The sequence below is a fragment of the Agelaius tricolor genome, unplaced genomic scaffold, assembly GCF_023055355.1.
Source record: "Agelaius tricolor isolate 1412-34295 unplaced genomic scaffold, bAgeTri1.0.p SCAF_10, whole genome shotgun sequence".
Taxonomy (NCBI): domain Eukaryota; kingdom Metazoa; phylum Chordata; class Aves; order Passeriformes; family Icteridae; genus Agelaius; species Agelaius tricolor.
The window spans coordinates 11,468,267-11,491,935 of NW_027269270.1; the positions used below are offsets into that span (position 1 = coordinate 11,468,267).

Sequence of the window (23,669 nt, forward strand, 5' to 3'; positions counted from 1 at the left end):
GATGGTTAGATTTTGATGAGTTTTACAAGAATTTGAAGCTCATGTGATGAGGGTGTCCTGGGCTGGGCAAATTAGTTAACATTAATGGACCTCTGTGAGGATCTGGAGGCCCTGGAGGGAGTAACAGACTAGCAGAATCACCTAGCATACAAACATACAGCTCAAGAAAGAGAAGTGCCAGTAAGGTGCTTCCAAGGTGAGGGGAAGGACTCACTGAGGTTGGTAAGCATGAACTGGGCTACTAGTTAAATACAAAACCATGGAGTTGCTGGGGGACCATGGGCTCTGTCCTTTGATCTTATTTTCACACTGTGTTATCCAGTTTGTTATGAGTTGACTTACACAATAGATGTTGCAAGCTTTTTCATATCTGTTTTAAGCTTAGTTGTCAGGTAAATAATCTGGAAAATCATGGGGTTTGAATCTAATTTCACAAATAACTTTTTAAAATAAATGCAAAGATTTTTTTCTGATTGAAAATCTGTCACTTCAGTATAGGCTTATGAGCTTTCCAGTTGCATTTATAAAAAGATGTTTAACAAGAAGGCAGCATCCAGTTATGATTGTAGTGTGACTTACAGAAAACCTGCCTGAGATAACATGAGTCAAAAGAATCTACTGGGTCTTCTCTTCCTCTATATGTACAAATAGATACAGTACAAGTGAAAAATGAATTTAAAGATTTGAATAAAAGACAAGGTACCTTTCACTTAGACAGTATAATTTTGCAGGATTTGTCTCATAACCCTTGAAACTTTATGCCTTTCAGTTCCTTCCTCAGAAAGCTTGTCCACACAGACTTAGAAGTAATCCCCTAATGAGCAATATAAGTGTGGTAGAGCTCGATGGAGGGGGATTTTATTTTCAGCTTTCTTAACACCATATGTTCACTTAATCCCACTCTTCATTTAGTTAAAGGTAATCCCTGAGTACTTGAGAACAAATTACATGCAAAGATACATTATGTGTATGGATGGGTGATGTGTATATAACTCTGCACATGTGTCTTGGACTAAGAGAAATCCCACTGATAGCTAAGGCAGTTGAATTTTCCTATACAGATGCTCCCAAGTCATCTATCTCAAAAGTACACATTAAGATTCAAGAAAGAAATTTTCTCTGAAGGAATTGCTAATGAGGATTGCTTGGATTTTTGCTCATCAAATCTTGAATAAAAATCTTCAGTTATTCTTAAGTGCCATTTAATTTTTCCTACCTCATCACTAAAATTATTCAAAAAATCATGAGAGCTCTCTCTGATAAGTCCAGAAACATCATGCAAACCACATTAAATGTGCCAAAATGTTTATTTTCCACTTTTCCATTCAGAATTGGAATTTTAAAATAGATTGTAGATGCTTCAAAGTACAATGATAAAAATGCTGATATTTACTCTTCAAAAATCTACTGTCCAGTTATCTACAGCTTTTCAAAAAAAAGAATCTGAAACTTACCACAACTATTTTCAGTCACTCACTGAAAGAACAACTGCACCAATTTAAACTACTTTTTTTAAAAAATGTTGATGGTCCAGCCAATATCACTTAAGTGGTCAAGACAGAAATTCCAGCAAATCCTAATGTATAATTTAAAAGATATATGTCAAATATTTCATATATGCATAAAATGACAGGAAAAAATAGTTCTACTCTGTAAACATTTGCTGCAGTTAAATAACAGAACTTCTGGAGAAAGCTGTACCTTCTACCTGGTCTTGCAAATAAATTAATGCCAGGGGTCTCCTGAAATGAAAAGTCTATTTGAGCAAGTCACTTTCCAGGATGAAAGTGATGAGATCTTAGGACAAGATGTGGCTGAAGATATTTGGGGAAGAACAGCTAATAGTGACTGGAAAAACAAACCACTGCCAGTACTGAGTATACCAGAGATGTGTCACTCTATCTCTGCAGCTCCAGAAACTGTGTCACATTGCTGCAGTGCATCCACACAAAGCTCCCCCTGCAATTATGGCCAGTGCACAAATGGGTTTGACTGAATTTCCCTCTGTAAAGAAAGGAAACTAAATGTAGTCTTTTGGATTTTCACAGTGATCATTTTTTAAAGATCCAAAATTCAGTTCTCTCTCAGACAACAATGTAACTGATAATTCTATTTTATTGCACATTGATGAAAACATTTACACTTTAAGAATTATTAAATCAGACCTAGCAGGTAATTATTCTGTAATGAGCATTAACTGCATATAAAGTATTAGGTGTGGAAGGACATTTCAACATTTTCAATATTTACATTAAAATGCCCTTTTTCTATCTCTATAAGCAAAAGATGTCACTTCTGAAATAGCTGAATTTTCAGTGTAAAATGAGAAATGTTGTCATGGAGGAAGTAAAAATAGGTTAAAAATAATCTGAAAGGTGACTACTTGTTGCTTTTTTATGCCTCACTCTGTAACGTAGATAACAGGAACTCCAAAGATCTGAGAAGTGCTTTCCAGCCTGACCCAGAGAAATGCCTGATGCAGTCCCCTGGGTCATCCTGGGGCTCCTCCAGTTTGGTATCAAGCACAGCCTTTATACCTGAAGAGTCAGTATAGTCATATCAAGAAGGTGATTACAAGAAGAGAACTTTTCAGGAAAAATCTGAATCAAAAAGTATAAGTAGCAAAAGGAAACAAACTGAGTTTCTTTTCCCACCTCACTCTGCCACTCACCTCCCTCAGTATTTTAAACATATTGTGGTCTTGATTCTTTTATGTAAAGCAGTTCTCAAGACTGCAAAACTTTTCGTACTCTGCTGTCATTTCACTGTGATGTTAAAGACCAAACTTCTGTCATTACACTATAGCAATGGGATCTTTTGAAGTGGTAATGTTTGCCACTATGCTTAAAATTCTAGTATTGTTTGAATACATGTACGGAAAATAACCACTATTTGTATTTTAAATGAATAATGTGCCAGAACCTCAGCATTTTTATGAATGAGTAACCTCATAGTTTTCAGAGACAGTTAAGACTGTATTTATTTGTAGAGTTGTTTGCAAAATGGTTGCCATAGCTTTGGTTCCTTTTTTTAGTCCACACTTTCCCTGCAGTGACTTTTCCAAAAACTGACCATAACAGAGACAATGTCCACTAGCATTTATTTGCATCATCCCTCTTCCTGTTGTTTACACCTCATTCCAGTTCATGCCACCTTTTCTTCCCCATTTAAATGGCCATTTTCCAATTCATCTTCACCAGTGAAATTTCTTCCTCTTGGTTTTGAAGGTACGGTCAGATAGAAAAGTATTGGTTCTCCTGTCTCCAGGAAGATGATGAAAAACCTTGCTTTACAAATTGCCAGTGCATCTGCTGGGACTGGGACCCATGTTGACTTTATTTTCCCTTGTAATCATATTGAGTGAGCTGAAGGAAAAAGAAGGGCAGCAAGAGAGTATTAATAGATTCTTGTGGAGTGTGATAGATATTAAGGCCTGTAACTGTGCTGCAGAAAATCACTCATTTACTTGCCTTTCAGTAAGAGTCTCTAGAAATAGAAGCATTTTACATTATTTTGTTCCTAAGGATATAAAAATATATACATTCTAATTGCACTTTGGAGAAGGAAAATTAATAAAGACAACTGCGCCATTCCCCATTAGTGGAAATGCCTGCAGTTAACCTGCCTCAAGCACTTTCAATATCACCGAATCCCTTGGGTGGGATTTTCCAAAGTGCCAGCATTAGCTCAGCCCTGCTCCCATTAAAATCAATTACTGACTTCAGCCTGGGAGTAGAGTCCAGAGAGTCCCTGTGGTGCCCTGTATGTTGGAAGATGCTAATCTGTGTGTGTGTTGTTCCTTCCCTATTTTTATGTGCATGGCTGCACAGGTGCTCTGATATGTTCATGAGGGGCAGGGTTTGCCTCAGAGGACTTGAAAAGGAACCAGAAAAGTAACTGTGCAGAATAAAGAGTAATGGAGGGTAGCAGAGATCATGGAGGCAAGATAAGCTTCACATAAGATGAAATTTCATCAAGTGTGTACTGAAGTCAGCTAATTGCAGCCTCTATGCCCCAATTCATAGAGAAAAATCTTCCAGAACACGTTTTCAATATGATTTCACACAATATATTTTCTGTCTATGGAATCCAATTGTCATGGGCAGTCATCAAGGCAAAGACTTTAGAATTAAAAAAGGGATTTAAGAGGCTTTGTGAGCAAAGACAACATTTGCAGCTGTATGCACCAGATTACAACAATGCAGGGGACAAACAAGCTTCCTGCTTCAGCAGCATAAGCTGATTGCTTTGAGGGTCGAGAAGAAATGGATTTTTGGCATGTGTTAGCCATGCTGATTTATTGAGATGTGTGATGGGGTGGTCTTCATTAAAAGGACTGATAATGATAATGAATGCTAAAGATAGATTACTTGCTAGTCTGCAATGCTGACATTTCCATGAAAAGTGTATCAATAGTAAGTCTGAAGTCTCCTCCCAAGCAAGGGACTGATTTGGCATTGATGAGAGCAGGATTCAGACCTTGGCTATGAACAAGGTTTCCTTTCTGGCTCTAAGGAAGTAGCTAATTCTCTCATCACCTGAGAAAGACAATGAATGCTTCTCTGGTTCTTAGAGGTGGAATGAAGAGAAAGTGCATAAAGAAAAGAGTGGTTATATTTTCATCCACAGACATTCTATGCTTTGGATTCAGAGCTGTCATCCCACTGTAATTCAGGAGTACTTCAGCTGGAATTAGCCAAGTTTTTTTCTTATTTACACTGATTAAATGAGTCCAGAAAATGGTATTTTCATTCCAGTGTTTGTGCTGGTGCTCCTCTGAACCTTTTCCTCCCTGCAAATAGCAGCAGCCTTCCCACCAAACAGTAGCCCTGAGGAAGCTTAGTGGCCTTAACCTAGAACATGAGGAGTTTCTACAATGTATTATGTATCTGGGGTTTCAAGCTGGCTGGCTTGAAACCCCAGAAGCTCCTGTCCAAGTCTGCATTCCTATTACAGACTACTGCTGTCATCATACCAGTTGCTGCAATGTCAGAACCCCTTCAAGACATCCTTGTTTATGAACAGTAGATAAGATCTGAGAGAAGACATTTTTAACGTAAGTCTGGATGAACTGAATTATTGATGTTAATGGCTATGGGTGCTATACCTATTACTAAGAAATACTGTAATACTTTGTCAGAATTCCCATTTGGAAATGCCATTATAGCTAGGGGAGCAGCAATAGATACAGTATAGATTGAGCAAGCTATTGATGAACAGGAAAGGCTATTTAAGGATTTTGTGCCTTGAGCCTGGTAGCTGGCAAAAGAAATTCATAAAGAAGCAGGTGAAAAGAGTCAGACTGCTCTTCTCCTTGCTAGAGCTGGCAGGCACCATGGGTGCTCAAGGTTCCATGATGCATGGACATTTAGATGTACCTGTACATGCACACACATATAGTTTTGATTGACAGTCTAGGTCAGATCCGGCAGGTCTTCACCAAAATATGAAATTTCTACTGCACAAGCCATTGAGTTTTCTTAGGTCCAACAGAGCAATCAAGATGAGAGTTTTTTTGTTAATTTTGAACTCTTATATTTCCAGCCCTTGCTTGGTGTGTCCTTCATGGAAATTCTCCCAACTGTCTAATGATCCAGAAGCCTATGTAACCTTTGCTTATTTATGTTTTCTTATTCAGGATTATTTAAATACATTAAATTAAACCTTTGAAGGATTCAAAATTAAGCTCAGCTGCAAACAGTGCTTAGCTATAAGTAAAATTGAGATTGATAGGTAGCATTTGGGAGAAGAAAGGGTCAGTAGCCACGGAATTATTGCCCTGATTTAAAAAATCAATTTTATTGATTTAATCAATTTAATCAAATTTAAATAATCAATTTTATCCTTTTTCATCTCAATACAGATATACATTTAAACCAACCTTTTAAACTTCTCAAAAGGTTTCACTTATTTTTTTAATTCATTACCTGTTAATTTCATTGGCAGATGTATGACAAAATTTCCTGTACTGCTTTGAACACCTTACCCAACATCTGCTGCAGGTATGCATTCCTTCCTTGGCCTGGGGGATGATTTTACATTAGTAACTTAGGTCTGTAGTTGGATAGTGGTTCTATAGGATGCACACAGACCCAATCTGGTTCTCAAGCTTCAAATGGTCTAGCTCTGACCTCTACCCTGCATTAAATCAACTCTGCTGTCTATTGTCTGCTCAGGCTCAGGGACTACTTAGCAAGTTTGATATAAGAGAATAATATTTCCACATGCCAAAAGCAGAGTTTGCAGTAGTCTGCAGCCTCCTTTTCCTTTTGAGAGAATTTCATAGCTGAGGGTATGAAGGTTTGCACACTCCATGGCCGTGCAGTTCCTGAGCTGCAGTGGTGCAGAACATGAGTTTTGGCAGCGCTTCTGTTCTGGGTCAGCTGCCACAGAGCTGCCATAAGGAACCTGGCCATGGCACGCCCAAGCTGCTCCTTGCATTGCCCATGCACTCCCCGTGCTTCCTCTGGCCATCTCAAACCTGCTTCTGGGGGAGGTGTTGTCATTCTAATCCCTTCAGGGTAACGAAGGATCAGTAGGAAAGTGTGGTGGGATTAATACAAACTCCAGACGAAGTTTAACCTGCTGATAACATCAGATACATAGGCTCTGCCAGCTCACTCTCACTGCTGATATGCAGCAAGTGCAGAACAGCACTGAAAACTTACCACTTTTATTAAATAATGTGATCCCAGACACCTCTTAATTGTGGAACTTCACACACCATGAAGCAATGCATCAGTAGCAGTCTAGAATTTGGAACAGTTGGATTAAAAATATTTTATTTGCAACTCCAGATGACTACTGTAGTCTCTTGGTGATGAACACATGTATTTTTATTCCATATTGATAATTTATATATTTCTGCATCCATAACTTTGATCTTAACTTGTCTGGGATGTTGTTAATTCGCAACATTTTATTATGTTGTCCAGAATTTTTAAGTGATTACTTGTTAAGGTGAATTTATATAGCAAAGATTTTAGATGTTAGAATTAAATGGGCGAATTTTCTTTTTTCAAATTACTTATTTGTATGTACACATGAAAATAATTTTCTCCATGTACTAGCTTGTATTTTAAACAGATCTTCATGTGGCTGTTGACCTAGCTTGTAATCTCATTGTTAGTACTTACAGTAGTAGAACAACAAGCGCCATTTTGCATAATTGCTCACATTTATGGAAAATACTGTACTTTGACTGAAGTTTTGTGCCTGTCAAATACTGACAGATAAAGGCTGATGTAAAACACGCCTGTGCCCTGTCACAACAGACAGCGGTGGTAGCACAGGGGAGAAGCGCGTTCCCGGCGGAAGGCAGAGTGCATATCGCCTCTCCTGCGCTGTGGCTTGGAGCCCCAAGGCAATAAACAGTGTTTAAGCGAACCTCCCCTCCTACAGCACTACCTGCAGCAGCAAGCAATGCGTTTATCCCATTTTGTAACTAATTTTAAAAATGGTGATTTTTATCATGGTGAAGCTGTGGTAGTATGAGAAACGGAGGCAAACTCTCCGCCGGGCCAGAGCGTAGCCGAGGCGCGCGGTCCGCGGCTGGCCCAGGGTCAGCGGGACACAAGACCGAGGATTTCGGTAGGATTTGGTAATTTGCTGACAACAGAGACCTTCGGTGATCGGAACAGGGAACGTCCCGCAGCTCCTTTACCTGCGGACGGAACCGCAGCTCCAAGCTGCCCGGAGCGCGGGCTGCGCCCGCCGAGAGCGCGCCGGCCACCGCCCAGCGCGGGCAGACCCGCTCAGCGAGCAATGGCACCGCGGGGATCGACCGGCACCGCAGGGATCGATGGGCCCCGTGGGGATCGGCACCGCAGGGATCGGCTCCGCGCGCGCCAGCCGCCCCTCGCGCGCCCAACGGCCCCTCGCGTGCCCAACCGTCCCCCGCGCGCCCAACGGCCGCTCGCGCGCCCAACCGTCCCCCGCGTGCCCAACGGCCGCTCGCGCGCCCAACGGCCGCCCCGGCGCTGCGGGTCCGTCGCCGCCCCCCGTGGCTGGCGCCGGTCCCGGCAGGGCGGGGCGAGGCGCGGCCCGCGCGCCGGAAGTGAGCGGCGGGGGGAGCCTGGAGCGGTGGCGGTGCTGGGGCGGCAGCGGCGTGCGGGGAGCGGCGTCTCCGCTGCTGGGCAGGGACGCGCCTCCCTCGGCCGCCGGGCGGAGGCGGTTCCGCGCTCGACGGAAACAAGGAACGGGAAAGGAAGGGAGCGGCGAAAGGAACCGGTATCGGTGGCCACCATTAGTGGAGGCAGGAGGAGCAGCAGCAGCCGCCGCCGAGGGGGTCTGCAGGCGGAGCGGACCGGGGTGCCGCCGCCGGCAGAGAGCAGGAGCGAACCAGGCGCCTCGCCCCTCTGTTCTGTGGGGCGTCGCCGCTGCCCGCCGGGGCTCCCCCGGAGCCGGGGCGAGGTAAGTGGCGGAGACGCCTTCGTTTCGCTCTTTTCTGAGGGGCGGCGGTGGCAGAGCCGACGGGCGGCGTTTCCTGCCGCGTCCCCTCGGCCCCCGAGCCACCGCCGGGGCTGGGCGGGAGCACCGGAGCGAAGGGTGCGGGAGGGGCGCGCGTTTACCGGCCCGCGCCTGTGCCCTGCGCCCCTCCACGCCCCAGGCACCATCGGGTGTGTTTTTCTAGAGAGGCTCTGATGACTGGTGGAGGATTCTGGTATGTGTGTGCCCCCCGGGTTTTCCCCGAATGAGGCATGCCTCGGGAGAGGCTGGGAAGTCAGCCGGGGATGCGCGAGGGATGTAGTGTGTGGCATCCAGACAATGTCAGCTTGGGTGAGTCTCCGCCCTGTGCAGCCGCAGGCAGTCGGGTCTCCGGCGCAGGCATCGCCGAGGCGCGCGCTGCCACCCGCGGAACAAAACGCGCAAATCCTCGTTCCTGCTGCAGGAAGGAATGGTGGGTTAAAAACCCAACACCAAACCTATTAAAAACCCAACACCTGAAACCTGTTAAGCTTTTTAGCCATACGACCTACAGAAGGCAGACTGGTTTGCAAAGAGCCTCACAAGCAAGCTTGATGCCTGCGTTGGTTTTAATGAAACTGGGAGTGTGGTATATTATTTTTTCTGCATGGGGAAAATCATTGATGGTGGAAGGGAAAGGAGGAGTGTCTATATACACGAGTGTCACATGACCTTGTAAAATTTATATGGCTATACTTATTTTTCTCCTGCACTAATGCTGGTTATCTTAAGAAGCCACTGACTTACCTGTTCATTTTGGAAGATTTTGTTTCTTTTGAATTTGTTATCTTGTAGGGCAGAAAACAATCGCCTGCGTGTTTGAACACTGGATTTTGTAATTTTTACTAGTACTTGATATTTTTACTGGGCTATAGGTGTTTAGGAGGAGATGAACAGCAGCCTGTGTAGTACAGTTTATTTTTTACTGGTGGATTACAGGTACACTCCATTTGGCTAGTATCTTTATATTACCATTCATGTGATGGGTGGATGTTTTGTGAGACTGTAGAATCACACCCACTCCGTTTTGAACAAATTGTCTCTTTTTGTCTGTTCCGCCTAGTGGCCTTCAGACATGGATACATTAGCTTGTTAAATACCTTAGAGAAGAAGAATCAATTGCTTAATTCTAGATGTTTATTGAAACAATATGTCTAGAACAACAAATCTTCCAGTTTTATTGTCTTTAATCAGCTTTTCTCTGCTGAGAAGTATCCTGTTATAACAGAGGAATGGTAAAAATACTTGATAAATCATCTTGAAGAACAAAAGTCTTGGTCATAATCTAGGGAATACTTTCCACATAAGATCTATAAAGATCTAAACATATCCATACTTAGTACACTGATATCATTCTTGGTGGGTGTGGTGGATAGTGGAACGCAGAACTGGTTTTCTGCACCTAAGTTGGTCTGTGATTTTTCGTATCACTGGATGATACTCGAAGTACCGTACAGAAATCCGTGTTACAGAAGATTTTTGTTTTCATACACCAGAAAGGTAAGTGACACCAAGGAATTTATTTATTGCCCTTGTACAGTTTTCATTTTCAGATAGATATTTCCTTAAAATGGCTTAATTTTTATGCTCAGATGATGTGCAATGAGGCATCCTTCTACCACTGATTCTCTGACTCAGCATGTGGTGACAGTGAGAAAAGTATTAGTAAGAGATAAACCACAGTTAAGGAAAGCAATGCAGTGTACTGGCTATTAATTTCTTGAAAGGGTACAAAAAATAATGTGAAAGAGAACACTGACAAATGTTATATAATCTTCAGTCTGCCTTCCTTGCATAGTATCTTGAGACTACTGCCTTCAGGTTTGAATTTAAAGTCGTTTTTTTACAATGGAGTAGTGTATTGACATAAACTGTTTGCAGCTTTCTGTGTGTTGGAGTCTGTTCCTTTCTTAGTGAAGTAAGCCTGGGTACAGAGAACACTTGTTGGTTTAAAGTATTGTGTGGAACTGCTGCGATGCCCTTCCTAGGTAATGGTTCTCTGGGGCTGGTTTTAAGAGGCATTGTTTTTCAAAAGGGTGTCTCAGAGTTCTGGCTATCGGAATATATGGGTATTGCCTTGTTTCCCCCAAACCACGAATCTTCTTTAGCAGTTGCTTCTTTATTTGAATTTGGTCCTTTGTCTATTCCTTCAGCATTAAGGTTTTCAATAGAATCAACTGGCTTTTCTAGCTAGAAACAGTTAATTCTTTGTGCTTTAAATTGTAGATCTTTATCTGCGTTAGTCTCATCTTTACTGGCCATACTTGCCTTCCTTCTTCAAATGTTTTTCAGCCGCTGGAGAGGGAAGTAAAAACCTATCAAACTGGGACAGAGTTAAATCTGAGTGACTAAGCCAGTTAGGTAAATACTAGGAAGAATGGTACTGAAGATTGCAGCCATTAAGTAATTTACATCACCTTCTTAATAGAAAAGGACTTCAAATCACTCGTGTTACAAATAAAGCCAAAGGTTGCAAAATAATCACACTCTGCCTTTTCTGTTATGTTAAACAATAGTTTTATTATGGAATTTTCAGGTAGAACTGAAATAATGTACTTCACAACTTTCCATTAATATTTGTTCACACTGAGGATCCTCCTGATTAAATCTAGAATTTGTTACAAACACTTACCAAAGCCAGAAATGTCCAGTTTCTGTTTCTGACCCCAACAATAAGCCATTTTGCCATGTTTCACACTCTTTCTCTGCAATTGCTGGAAGAAAATGTGTTGGTTTACAGCAGAATCAGGCAATGTCAGATAAACAAGCCTTATAAAAAGATGCAATCCAGATCTGTTTTATTGCTAAGAGTTAATAATACATTGAAATGACACCACACTGCTGAGTAGTCAGGTTTTACCTGTTTCTATGTGGAGTGTTAATTTTGTTTCAAAAAATGTAATTTATGAAACAACAGTTGACATATTGAGTAAGTCCTCTTAAGAATTCAAAAAATACCTTGGATAATTGGCAGTCACAGATTTTGAGTGAGCACACGCACGGAATGTTTTCTACCTTTAGGAATGTCTACTGGGTTAGATAATGCCAGTAAGGAAACTTGCACTATAATTGCCCTTTATACTTGTTCTTCAGATTAGCAAGGGATTTAAATTTCTCTTGTTAATCTCCCAAGTGTTATCATCACTTTAAGAAAGTGTCCATTGAAAATGGTATATTAGTTTTTATATGTTAATACTAGAAATTATAAATAATTACCCAATTAAACAAATGAGTCCCTGTGAGAAAGAACTGAAATTCAATAATGATAGAGGTTCCTTCTAATCCTTCATATAGAAAAATTGTATAAAGACTAAGAAAAGTATCTGTAGAATATTTGTATGCTACTTGATCCAGATATATTGACTGATATTTTCTGACATTTTAGTGAATTAAAATCACTTCTCTGCTTTGTTCCAAGTAGGACTTTTAGTTATTTTCTATGTCCAGCTTTAGCAGAAGTGTTTCGTGTAAGATGTTAAATAGATTGTTTGTTGAACTTGTTGTTTAAAATCCATCTGTTAGTGAAGAGCTCTTGAAATGTCTTGGCCTGCAGGCTACCTCTGTACTTGTATTGTACGGAGGAGGATGATGTACATAAGGATTTGAAATTGTCCTGATGTTAAATATTAGGAAAATAATTTGTTGCCATCCTATATCTTAATTAGTTGGATTTTAGGGGGTGTGGGGGAGGGAGGCCTGCAGGTGGGGAAGGAATTCAAGGGATGGTACAAAAATAGTCACAGAACATAATTTTTACCCCATTACTGAATTTCTAGTCTCAAAAATCCATCAAAATAATTTTAACAAATGTTATTAAAAAGCTGGTTGAATCTTCCTTGCCTCTGGTCTTTTCAAGACACCAGTGTGTAAGGTGAAAGTTCTTATACGGAAATATTACAGGGAGTCTGGTGAGGGAATTACTATCCACAGTAGTAAAACTGTTTTATTTACTTAAGTAAATATTATAGTGTTCAAGAACTCAGGTTGCTGGTAAAATTGCACTGATCTTGCATAGCATAAATGGTAAACTGCATGTAGATTGTTCTTACCTTCTGTGAAAATTATCTGAATTATCATCCCTTATTGCAATGTTATCATTGTGTTGTTCTAATTATTGTATTTGACATCTGCTGAAATGGTCATGTACGGTGTGAGGGTACTGTCAAGTGTTTAGAATGCCAAGTTGTGTTCATATACAAACACCTCACTCTTTTCCACTGTTTATTACAACAGAATAGCTGATTTCTAGCAGATCAGGATTAGAAAGAAATAGGAGCAAGAGGTGACATCACTTTCCAGTTTTGTGACTGCTAAGTTTTATTACTTGTGTCAGTATTGGACATTCATGTAGAAAAGTCTTGGAGAAGTATAGAACCTGATCATTTTTCTCAAATGTAGATCTGATTTGAAAAGTATGCTGTCTAAAACACACATATGGAGAAGGGCTGGAGGGAAGCTCATTGGCATCCTTTATCCTCTCTGAAAACTTCACCTTTCAGAAAGTTTCAGGAGCAGTTGTTGGGGGCCTGGCAGAAACCTTTGTTCATATGACAGTGAGAGCTGAAGTCCACTGCCTACTGCTGGCACAGGGTGCTTGGCTGCTGCCAGTGCTGTGATTGTCTCATTGTCCTTCCCTTTTCCCAGAGACTTAGCAGCAGTTCAGAGTTGGTAGGACTTGTGGTATTCCTGGTGTCTTTTTGTCCTGGTTAAAGTAAATTTTAAAAGAGTGAAACTGTGATGTGCTTACAGTTAACATGTGCAGTAAGTTACTCGTAGTTACTTTAATCATTGCCTTCTTGTCTCTTCAGTAGGAAGCAACAGTTTACTCCCAAAGCTCCAAGTAGAGCTTGTTGCTCGATACATGGGTTGTTTAATCTCAATGCAAATTCTGTTGTTATGTTCCCACTTTTCTGCTTTAAGAACAGTCATCTGTAGCACAGAAAAGGTAGTTTATTCTGTCATCATGGTCTTAGCGTGTGAACTTGGTTATAGATGCCTGGTAAAATTGCTCCCCCATTTAAAGCTATTTTTGAGCTAGTAGTGTCTTCTGCTATTGAGCAGTTGTGTACCAGTGACTTGTGAAAAATTCTGCTGATTATTTGAGGAAGTACTGTAAACTTGTCAAGGATTATTCTGCACAAACTTACACTTCATTTTCTGAAATCCAGTTGGTCATGCTGAAAGGAAAAATGTTTTTGGAAGTGTCCAAAAGACTTAATTGTGAACCTTACTAAAACTGTAATTGGCAAATGTCCATTACCTGCTTGTAAAATTGTATTTTAAAGGCTGTATCATTGAATAGTGTTAGAAGTGCAAATAATGAGTATGTATCAAGCATTGATGATAAAATAGTCCCATCTCAAATGGTTGAATTCTTGCTCTGATATCCTCTTTACAGTTAAATCCTTTCAATATATGTAATTAAATTGCCTGCTAAGTGCAACAGTAAATGTTGAATAAATCATTGCATAATGTGAAAAATGCTAACTTTACAACATAGAATTCATAATATGGCTTTTTTTGTGTATGTAGAATTTTATTCTTCTTGCAATTTAGACATTATGCTAAGATGGTTTTGCTCAATTGTATTGTTTCAATCAGTGATGAAAAAAGCCTAGTGCTTTTTTGATGTCTGGATTTCTTTTAAATAGTTCCATTGATTGTTATGGTAAAATATTCTCTCTAAAATGCTGATTTGATTGGTTTAATCACTGGGAAAGTATATTGAAACTATGTTTGACAGATTTTTCTCTCTGTCAAAGGTCCTGTAGATTTGGAGAGGTATTCTTATGTTTATTTGTGAAGTTGCTGAATTGATCCTTGTGGTACAGCAGTATTGAAAAGATGTGATGTCGTTACAGGCTTGGAGTTGCTGTAGAAGCTAGCATTAGCCAAACAAATGTGCAGGTTCTTTGAAAGAAATAAAGTTCCCCATGTGCTGTATATATACTTGTTCAGGTCATTAATCTCTGTACAGATGCATTTGCTAAGCCTGGAATAGTCCCTGTTTTCATCTCTGACACAGCTGGCCCAGTCTCAAGAACTGTATGTTTCACTCGGTGGGCTTTTTTTTCCTTCCTTGTAGGTCCCTTAAAGAGATGGTATTAGTAAGAGGAGAAGAGCAGTGGAGCCCAGAGACCTTTTTCCCTCCTTACACTTTTCTTCACAGAATTATCCTTCAGTAGCTTTAGAGATCACTAACCTATTGTGCATTAAAAATACTCATAAAAAAACAGAGACGGGCAATATTAAATCCATGTACATTCTGTGATCCAGTTAACAGCATAATCCACAGCGTGCCAAAATGATAAAATTGAAGAGGTGGTGTGTTGGGAGCTGCTGAAAGAAGAGAAGCTACACCCTTCTATACATCTTCCTAGATCCTGATTATATATTGTTTTGCAGAATTCTGGGTTATTTTACTTCTGGGATGTAAAGTAATTTTTTAAAAAGAAGGAAAAACACCTTTCCAGGTTGCTCTTTGCATCTTCCGAATATGAAAAGGCATCTGTCAAGGCTTTCAGAATTTGTTGTAGGAAATACTTTGCCTCATGATTTTGTAAATAATTTCATTTTCATATCTAGATGACTAATGTTATCTATACTTATTAAGATGAGCTGCTTTACAAAACTGGGATGGGTTCTAGCTCAGTATTGAAAATAGCAAGTTTTCAGCATGCTTTCAAGCGTCTTAGGAACAAGACTGATTTTTGCAGCCTAATGATGATCTTCCAGAGGTGTGAAATTGGCATGGGAAGCTTATTAGCTTTGCAGAAATACTCTGCTTGCATACTAATTGTCTTAATTTTAATCCCATGGGATTTTTTTCTACTTTTGTCTGAGCTCATTGCTTGCTACTCTTCTATAATTTAGAACAAGAAGTATTGAATTAGGTAAGAAGAGAAGTACTCTAACAAATGTGAAACCTTTTCATTATGACTATGACAGTGTTCCCTCAGGTTTTCTCATATTGTTGCCAGAGAGTACATAAAGATAAGATCTGAAGTTCTTAGACTGTGTTAACTTTGAGTCTACAAGAACACTGTAATAAATGCAGTACCTACTCTAGATTCCTGCAGAAGCAAGGACAGTGTTTGCTGCCCAGGGAGATTTCTCCCAGTTGTTTTGTGGGAGGTACAATACTTGTGGATTGTGTCTGGACTTTAAGCCTCAGCCTTTGGTATTGCACTGTTGGCTGTTCCTCAGCAGTTTCTCACTCATGTATGGTTCTTGATTTCATCCTGACTTGCCTGGCTCATGCCTGTGTAGTGATGAGGCATCTTGCATAGGATTTTTGATTCTATGCCAGAAGCCAAGCATTCCAAGCTGTCTTTATTTATAGAATCGTTTAGGTTGGAAAAGACCTTTAAGATCAAGTCCAACCAATAACTTAGTACTGCCAAGTCCACCACTAAACTATGCTTGAGTTGATTTTGTATATGTAAAGATCACTGGAGACTAGATGTAAGAAAAACACACACAAAATCCCCAAACATGCTAAACGCCTACTTGTCCTTACCTTACTAATTTTGTTTCTTGCTCTGCTCCTTGCTGGAAGGATCACTGTGAACTTGTTTCGCCACTTAAAATCGAGTTAATCATTGTTAGAATTTGTTTCAATACACCAATGCAAGTTTGGATTTCCAAGGTGTCAGTAATCATTCTCCTTCAGAGGTGACTAAAGACTTAGTGGTTTATAGTGCATTTTAAAAAATCTCCCCATCGTGAAAAATCTCATTAGGTTGTTCTAAGCCTTTAAGTAAAAATGCCATACAAATCTCTGTTCTCAAAGGAAGTTGTCACTTAGATCTTTAATGCATGACTCAAGAGCATGACCTTTTACTTGAACATGTAAAGCTGAGTGGCTTTGACAGAAACATGGGTGGTTGCACGCTGTGTTCCTGGTGAAGCATTCTGCAAGTTGTGTGTATCAGTGCACCTTCCTGGTACTCTGGAGTTTAGTCAGTAGCATTTGTGTCTTCTAATAGATAGTTCTTCTATCTGTTAAATTGAGGCATTTCGTTTAGGGGTGGAGGAGGGAAGTCAGTAGTTTTCAGTCACTAGTAACCTTCCAAAGCAATAATACTGGCTGAAACTTTATCCATCCCTGAGCATGTCACAGGTCAGGAGAACAGTTCTACTGAAGCTGGGTAAGAGAAGATCACTTTTTCTTTCACCTCTACTCTGTTGTGTCTATTAATAAGTAACTTAGTGGCATGATCTGTTCTCTGGAACTGAATGGCTGTTAGATTGATGTGACTGCCACAAATAAATTACTGCCTATTGTAGAAGGAAAGAATTATGAAGAAATGTTTAGTTCTAGATTAGAGACCTCTGAGATACTTTCTAAGAAGCACAGCAAAATTGAGAAGTCTCATTTTCAGCAATTGCATGGAAGGAGAAGGGTCCCATAGAAAAGTGAGAGTGTTTTTTCATTTCTGGCAGCTTGCAGAGCAGAAAATAGAAACAGGGAAATGAGTGAAATTTTCAAGAGGAACCACCTAGCCACATCACAGTTGTTAAAATGAGACATATACTGTCTTTATGAAGAATGCTCTGTCAACAGCTATTCAGTTGATAGTGCAGCATTCAGCTTAACCTTTTGTGCTTCCTATCCCAGTTAGTGAAAATCAGAGATGTTCTAGTTGAAAATAAAAGAGAAAGCAAACCTCCAAAAGCACTGTCCTGGTAATTAGTGTAATTAGAATGAAACTTTCTATTTTGATACCGTTTATATCTGTTCAGCTTGAATGTGCATAAAAACTTCAGAAAGTTCTCAAAACCAACAAGTTTAAAAAAAAATCCTTGAGAATAGTTATTACTACAGTATAATGAATCTTAGATTAACTTTTATCAGCTGGAATGGAATATTTCTGGAATGACTGGCCTGTATTCTGAAGTTGAAAGTCCAGCACAGAGTAAACAAAGTATTTTCAGACTATGCACTTTCAACGTCAATGATGTTTCATTTTTGAACTTTAATGACTTGGGTGCCTCTCTTTTTGCAAAGAGGTGTCATTCTTCATTCTCCTGAAGGATCAGGTAGTTAATAAATTTACGGGTATCATTAGCTTTGATAGACTGTGAGGCCTGAAAGCTTAGGAAGTGATTTTATGTGCTTATTATTTTTCCAGATAATTTTAAAGTATGTTAGCCTTGTGTAGCCTTTAGATTTAAAATACACATAGTGTACGGAAAAAACCATTCACTTGATGCAAATGACTTTGATTTAATGTACATGCTGTTTTGCTATCCTTGTCACGGAAATAGTTTAAATTGAACCAATTGTTGCTTGCTTTATGGTCTAAAGACTGATCTGAGTGCCCTACATAAGGCAAGTTATGGTATTATCTTTCACTTTTTAAATTATTCTTCATTATTTAGTACTTCTGATGAGTCATGTTTTCCAGTAATTGTTGTGAAGTGTATACTTTCTAATTTTGAAGATGACAGTGTAAATTTTGTCCTGTATAATGTGACCGTGGGCCAGCCTTGCATCTTTTACACTTTAGTGTAAAAGATGCATTAACCAGTAGAAAAATAGAACTGTATTTGCAAAACAGGAGAATGTGCTTTAAAGCAATGTCTTCCTAACACTTTATCTAGTGTCTTTATTTTGTATATGTTAATGTAACCCCTTCTGACGTTGAATTCTACCTACATTATTTTTCTAATCCTGAAGGTACATAGTCTTCCTTTTGTTTAGAATGTATATCACCTGAAACTAGGAGACCAAATTTTGGGGTTTTTTTGGTGTGGTAATGCTCATTATTAACTTTCTGATATAAGGTTAATCAGGCATGCTCTATAATACAACTCGTGAGCATTTGAGAACAACATTTCTATACACATGATTTGATGAAACATGAGAAAATGCTACAAGATATGGATGTGTCTTGTGTAGTACATTGTTCTAGTTAAAGCTGCCTAAATACTTTTTTTTTCTATTTTAGAGTGAGTTGAAAAACAAGATAAAAGATCGGTTGTTCTCTTATGAAAGTGTAAAAATTGCAGCTGGCCTTATGTTGTCTGCATTCTTTTTGCCTTGAAGCGTGGAGTTAAATATTTGAGTTTACAACTGCGCATGCCTTCACTATATTACAAAGTACCAGTAGGAGTTGAGAAGGCAGAGCCTACTGATAGATTCAGCAGCTGCTGCTTCATTCCTAAAATTACTTCTGCCGGATTGCAATGAGCTCTTGGTATTTTAGCATGATTCAGGCAGTATTATTGACAGGAATATTGAACTAACATATATACAAAAGTAGGGCTTTTCTTATTTTTGCAGTATGACTAAATATTTAGTATCTGGATACTATGCATCATAAATCATTGCCTTTTATTATGTCTGTTTATTTCAAGACACTCATAGTGAAGTATCGAACTTTTTGGAGTATAGTAATAACCAATGTTTGAAATGGTGGTAAGTACAATATAAAGTTGTTTTGGTTTTTTAGTAGAATTTGGAATATGTGGATGGTTAACTATTTAAAATACTATATAATTAGTTCACTTTTTGAAAAGAAAACTTAAAATTTTGCCTGACATGACTCATTATGGAGACATGTAATACTGTGATGGAATCGTCTATTAAACTGAAGAGCACTGCTCTGTGAGGTAATTGAAGGTCCAGTAAAAGACACTCTTAGTTTACTTAATATTTCTGCCATAATTTATGAAGTTCTGCTTGCATCCATAATGCAATGGGTGACATTTCCTTGAGGAGAGTAGCAGCAGTTTGGTTCTGTGTCCATCAAGAATCGTTTGTGTAGCTATGTGGAACTAGTTTGAGGCTTGTATTTCAACAGTAGCAAATAGTGATGATCTTTCTGTCATTCGATGTGCATGCAGAAGCCTGATATTGAATGGCATGCAGATAGATAACTATGCAGTTTTCATATTTTATTGCCACTGTACTGCCAATATACGTTAGAGATTGTATTTAGAAAGTATGTTTGTAAATAACTGATATATTACTTTTTAAAGGTGATCAAAATAATCACTGAAATAATATCCATAACTTTGCATTCTGTAAAAAATTGATTTGTGCCCTCTCTGTATCGCTGAGCTTTTATAGTGTCTTGAGGAGCAGGACATTATTTTAAGAGAGGAAGTTAGGTCTGCCACAGAGGAAGCATTATATTATGGATTAAATGCTGTCCTTGTCATCTTTGAAACACACTTTTTCTGCTCTCTTGTTACATTCATCTTTTTTTCCCTTCATACAGTCTTCCAGTTCTTTAGTGGAGTTGCAAACAACGAGTAGTTTTGAAAATTCTCTGTAGCTCTCTTGTCCTCTTTTTGGGAATTGATCTTGGAATGTTTGCTTCTGAAATACTTCTTGATTTGAAACTGGATAGGTAGAAAAATACTTTTTTCTGTGCCCAGTTGCTTCCTGCACTTGGGATTATGTTTGTATCCATGCACTTAGACGTTGTTGGCTAGACTGTCCCACAGGAGATATTCTGTCCACTGAGAACTGGGCAGGATCTTTTTATTGGTATTCCCCACCTCAAAATGCACACAGTGGGAGGTTGGATAGGATTTATGAGCTGTGTTAGTCCTGTGCTTTGTGCGTATTCTCCTCAACTGGGATGAGTTCTTAGATTATGCAGAGGAATTGAAAAAGGGGCTGAGAACTTGGTTTCTGTGACTTGATTGAATTTTTTAAAATAGAGTTTTTTAACTGTTAGGAATAATAGAGCTGGAAAGAGGTGCTGCTAGAATTGACCTTACTACTTATCACAAAGGCTGTGAATGATCCCGCAGATGTATTGCTCTTTTACTGGTTTCCTTCTGAGAGAAGGTTGTGACATCAGATGGCAAGTTGAGACCAGGAACAAACAAGGTCTTAGGATGCATCCCATTTGGTTTTTACAGGTATTGCTTCTTGAATGATGTTGGGGCACGCTCTGGCTTGTGGTTGAGCTGTTTCATTTCCAGAGCTCGTAAGTGGTTGCACTGAATAGAAAGAGACAGTGCCATTGAAACAGTGCTGGCAGTCAGGCATGGATTCCTGGTAGGCATTCTCAGTGGCATTGCCATGGGACCACAGCCAGGCAGTTTCCTAAATAAGCATGAAAGTCCACTGGCAGCTCTGACAGAGCAAATGCTACTTATAGCATAGTAGCACCTCATTGGTGAGTCATTCGCTGCTGATTGTTCTAGCTACTGTCCATTAAATAACGAGTTTTGGCTACTTGCTTGACTAAAATTGCCAAGTGCATGTTTGTTCATGGGCAGGCTTTCAAAGAGTGGTTATTGCACTAACTTTTCACTGGTCACAGTTATGTCAGGCTTTTGCTATACTGCTGTGTCAGAGGTTAAGATTCTAGAATTCTGTTAAACAATAAAAAGACAACAAAGCAGCATGATCCATACCTTTGGCTTTCTGTAAGTTTAGTAAAATATAATTATTTTTAAGATTTCCTTCAATATTATGGGGAAATTGCCCAGGTAATTGCTTCTTTATCTGTTCTATTTCTATGTATCATCCTTCAAAGTCTGTTGCAAGATTTCTGTTAAATGCAGAAGAGCATTTTCAGTTGGGTGTCAAATCCAGCTGTATGAAAACAGAACTTGTTTCAGCTTCACCAGCACAATGATATCTACCTTGTGTATAAATAGTTCAGTAAAAAAAAAAAAGCCCAAACCAACCCTAAAATCTTAAAGATTTAATGTCTTAAAGACTTTATTGGGACTTAAATATCTGAGAAGTGTAGCAATGGAATATGTGCCTCTTTACTAGTGCTGTTTATGAGCAAGTGTGCAAAAAGTATATTGGTGTAAGTAAAAGGGTTTTTTCTTTTCTGACTTTCTGAACTTTTTAATACATTTGCGCTAGAAAATGATAGCAGTGAGTACTGGGAATGCATTCTTGGTCCATGCTCCAGTGTTTAGCAGTGTTTAGCATTGCAGCAACAGCACTGTGTAGAGATCATTCCCAACTTTCTTCCACTGATTTTTGGACAAGTATTTCTTTTTGCTAAGAAAGTGGACTTAACTCATTTGCTTTCCTTTATTCGCAAAGGGGTGGAGAGTCTCGTGGTTGGGGGTTTTTTTGGTGGTTGTTTGTGGTCTCTTGGCTTTTTTAAGACAAAGCTGTTGAGGTATTCCTTCCAGTCTTTGACTTGTAAAATTATTATTTAAATGGTATCTGCTGTCTTTGGTACGTGTACCATTGTCCAATCCCAAGTACACTAACCTTTCTTGACTTTGTAACGCTGTCTTTCTTCTTTCTGCTATCACTTCCTCTTGCAAAGAAAAAGACCTTACTTGCTTTAAGTTAATCAGAAGATTTATGTAGAGAAACTTGGACTTTCTGACTTTGCATATACAAGTTGCTTGAATTTTCTGCTGTGCCCTACAGGTAGTTTAGTTTTAACCTTTTTCTTATGCAGGGAAGGAGAGGTCTTCCTGCTTCACTCAATACTAGATTATGAGAGGGGGGTGATGATGTATTCATACTTATGTGGGAGCTTTGCATCAAGAAATCTCCAGTACCATAATGAAGAGATTGGAATTAGTCATTTTTAAACTGTTTTATTAGTATCTTCCATCTTATTTTTATATAGCATGACCTGTGAACTGAACTTCTGGATGATTTCTGTGTTATTCATCACATTGTTAACTATTTTTTGTTTCGTTGTTTTTGTTATCTGTACCCTGAGGTTATTTTGGATACAACATCTGAAATATTTTGCATAGTCATCTCAAAAAGCTTAGAGTTTTTTCCTAAGAAAAACCTACCTTTCTCTTTGTACTTTATTAAATGTTTGGGTTGTCCTTGATCTGATTTTAAGTCTGATTTTTGTCCCACTGCAGACTGCAAAATCAATTTGGCAATTAACTTCTTGACAATTAATTTGACAATTAACTTCCATTCTGCACAAATGTATATAGAGGCTACATGCACTCCGCTTTTGAGCCTAGATACCTAACTCAGATGATGTGGATGTTTTTATGTTTCATAAAATGGCTAGTGAGCATGTCACCTGTTTAAAAAACTGTTCCTTTGACTTATGTCAAATCTGTTTAGCCACTGAGTCACAAATAAAATGATTTAGTCTCTTGTTTCCTAACACACCTACATGCTATGAAAATTTGAATATCTTGTCTGTTTCTGGTGTCTCTTATGGTCATCTATTACTTTACTTTAAAGACCCAAACATATGTTAAAGAATAAAAAGACAACAAAACAGCATGATCTATACCTTTGGCTTTCTGTAAGTTTAGTAAAATATAATTATTTTCCCTCTTTTATGCTAGACACAGCTAACTTGTCTTCTGTCAGGCTGTGGTCTGAAAATAATCTTTTCTCATTGAAGATTTACATCTGAAGTCTAATGTGGCACAATTCCTGTCACATTACTAGAAGTCTCCCTGGAAAGCATTGAAGAAAGTGTTCTTGGATGCCAGATGTAGAGTCAGAAAGCACTGATCATGTTTTACTGAAGTTAGACTACTCATTTTAAAATTAGATTTCATTGTTTGTTAGCTTTACTGATGTGTCATACCAGTTGAAGAGCTGTTCTACCTTGCCCTAATTTTCCAGCTTTTTTAAAAGATCCTTGTTTGTTCTTACAGTTGGGAGCCAAAAGATTTTGTTAGTTTTAATTCTGTTTCTGCTACTGAATAGAAGGAGAGGGGAGATTAATGTCATGACAAATATGGCAAAAGAGCTTCATTTCTGGCAGCTGGACCATGCTTTCTACCCATCCCTCTTCTGTGTTCTAGAGTTAGTAAGGGAACTGCTTGCTGTGGTGTAAATGAACAAGACGAGATACTCTGACCTGTATGAATGCACTTCAGCATGCTTCTTGTGGAGGAAAGGGAGGAAGAAGGTGGTGATGATGACTGGAAGAGCAGTAACACCTCCTTTTTGTGATGGAGTACTGTCTCCAGTTCTGAAGGGTGAAGATGGATGAAGGCCCTCACCAATATTTTCCATTGTTCCCCTTCCGCTGGTGGAAGTAGATGTGTGGCGCTGTCAAATGCAAAATTCCTTTACAGTCTGGACCTGGACCCTGGCATAAATTATTCATAAATAAATATACACAAGGAATTCAGCTATATGTTTTAGTCGTTATAAGCTACTTTTACTGCATAGATGTGTTGGGTTGAAGGGAGAATATGCAGAAAACTCCCTGTGGAATGAAATTTATAACTCTACAAAAATGATTTTTGATTTTCTTTTTTAGCTT

The 23,669-nt window shown here is 39.1% G+C and overlaps 1 protein-coding gene across 1 annotated transcript in view; it reads left to right on the forward strand.

Annotated features, from left to right (window-relative positions):
* Positions 1-7,962: 7,962 nt before the first annotated feature.
* Positions 7,963-23,669, forward strand: part of RAPH1 (Ras association (RalGDS/AF-6) and pleckstrin homology domains 1) — a 79,457-nt gene continuing 63,750 nt past the window's right edge. Inside the window, 1 exon segment of the mRNA XM_071434747.1 lies at positions 7,963-8,412. The gene's annotated coding sequence lies outside the window, so the exon portion shown is untranslated.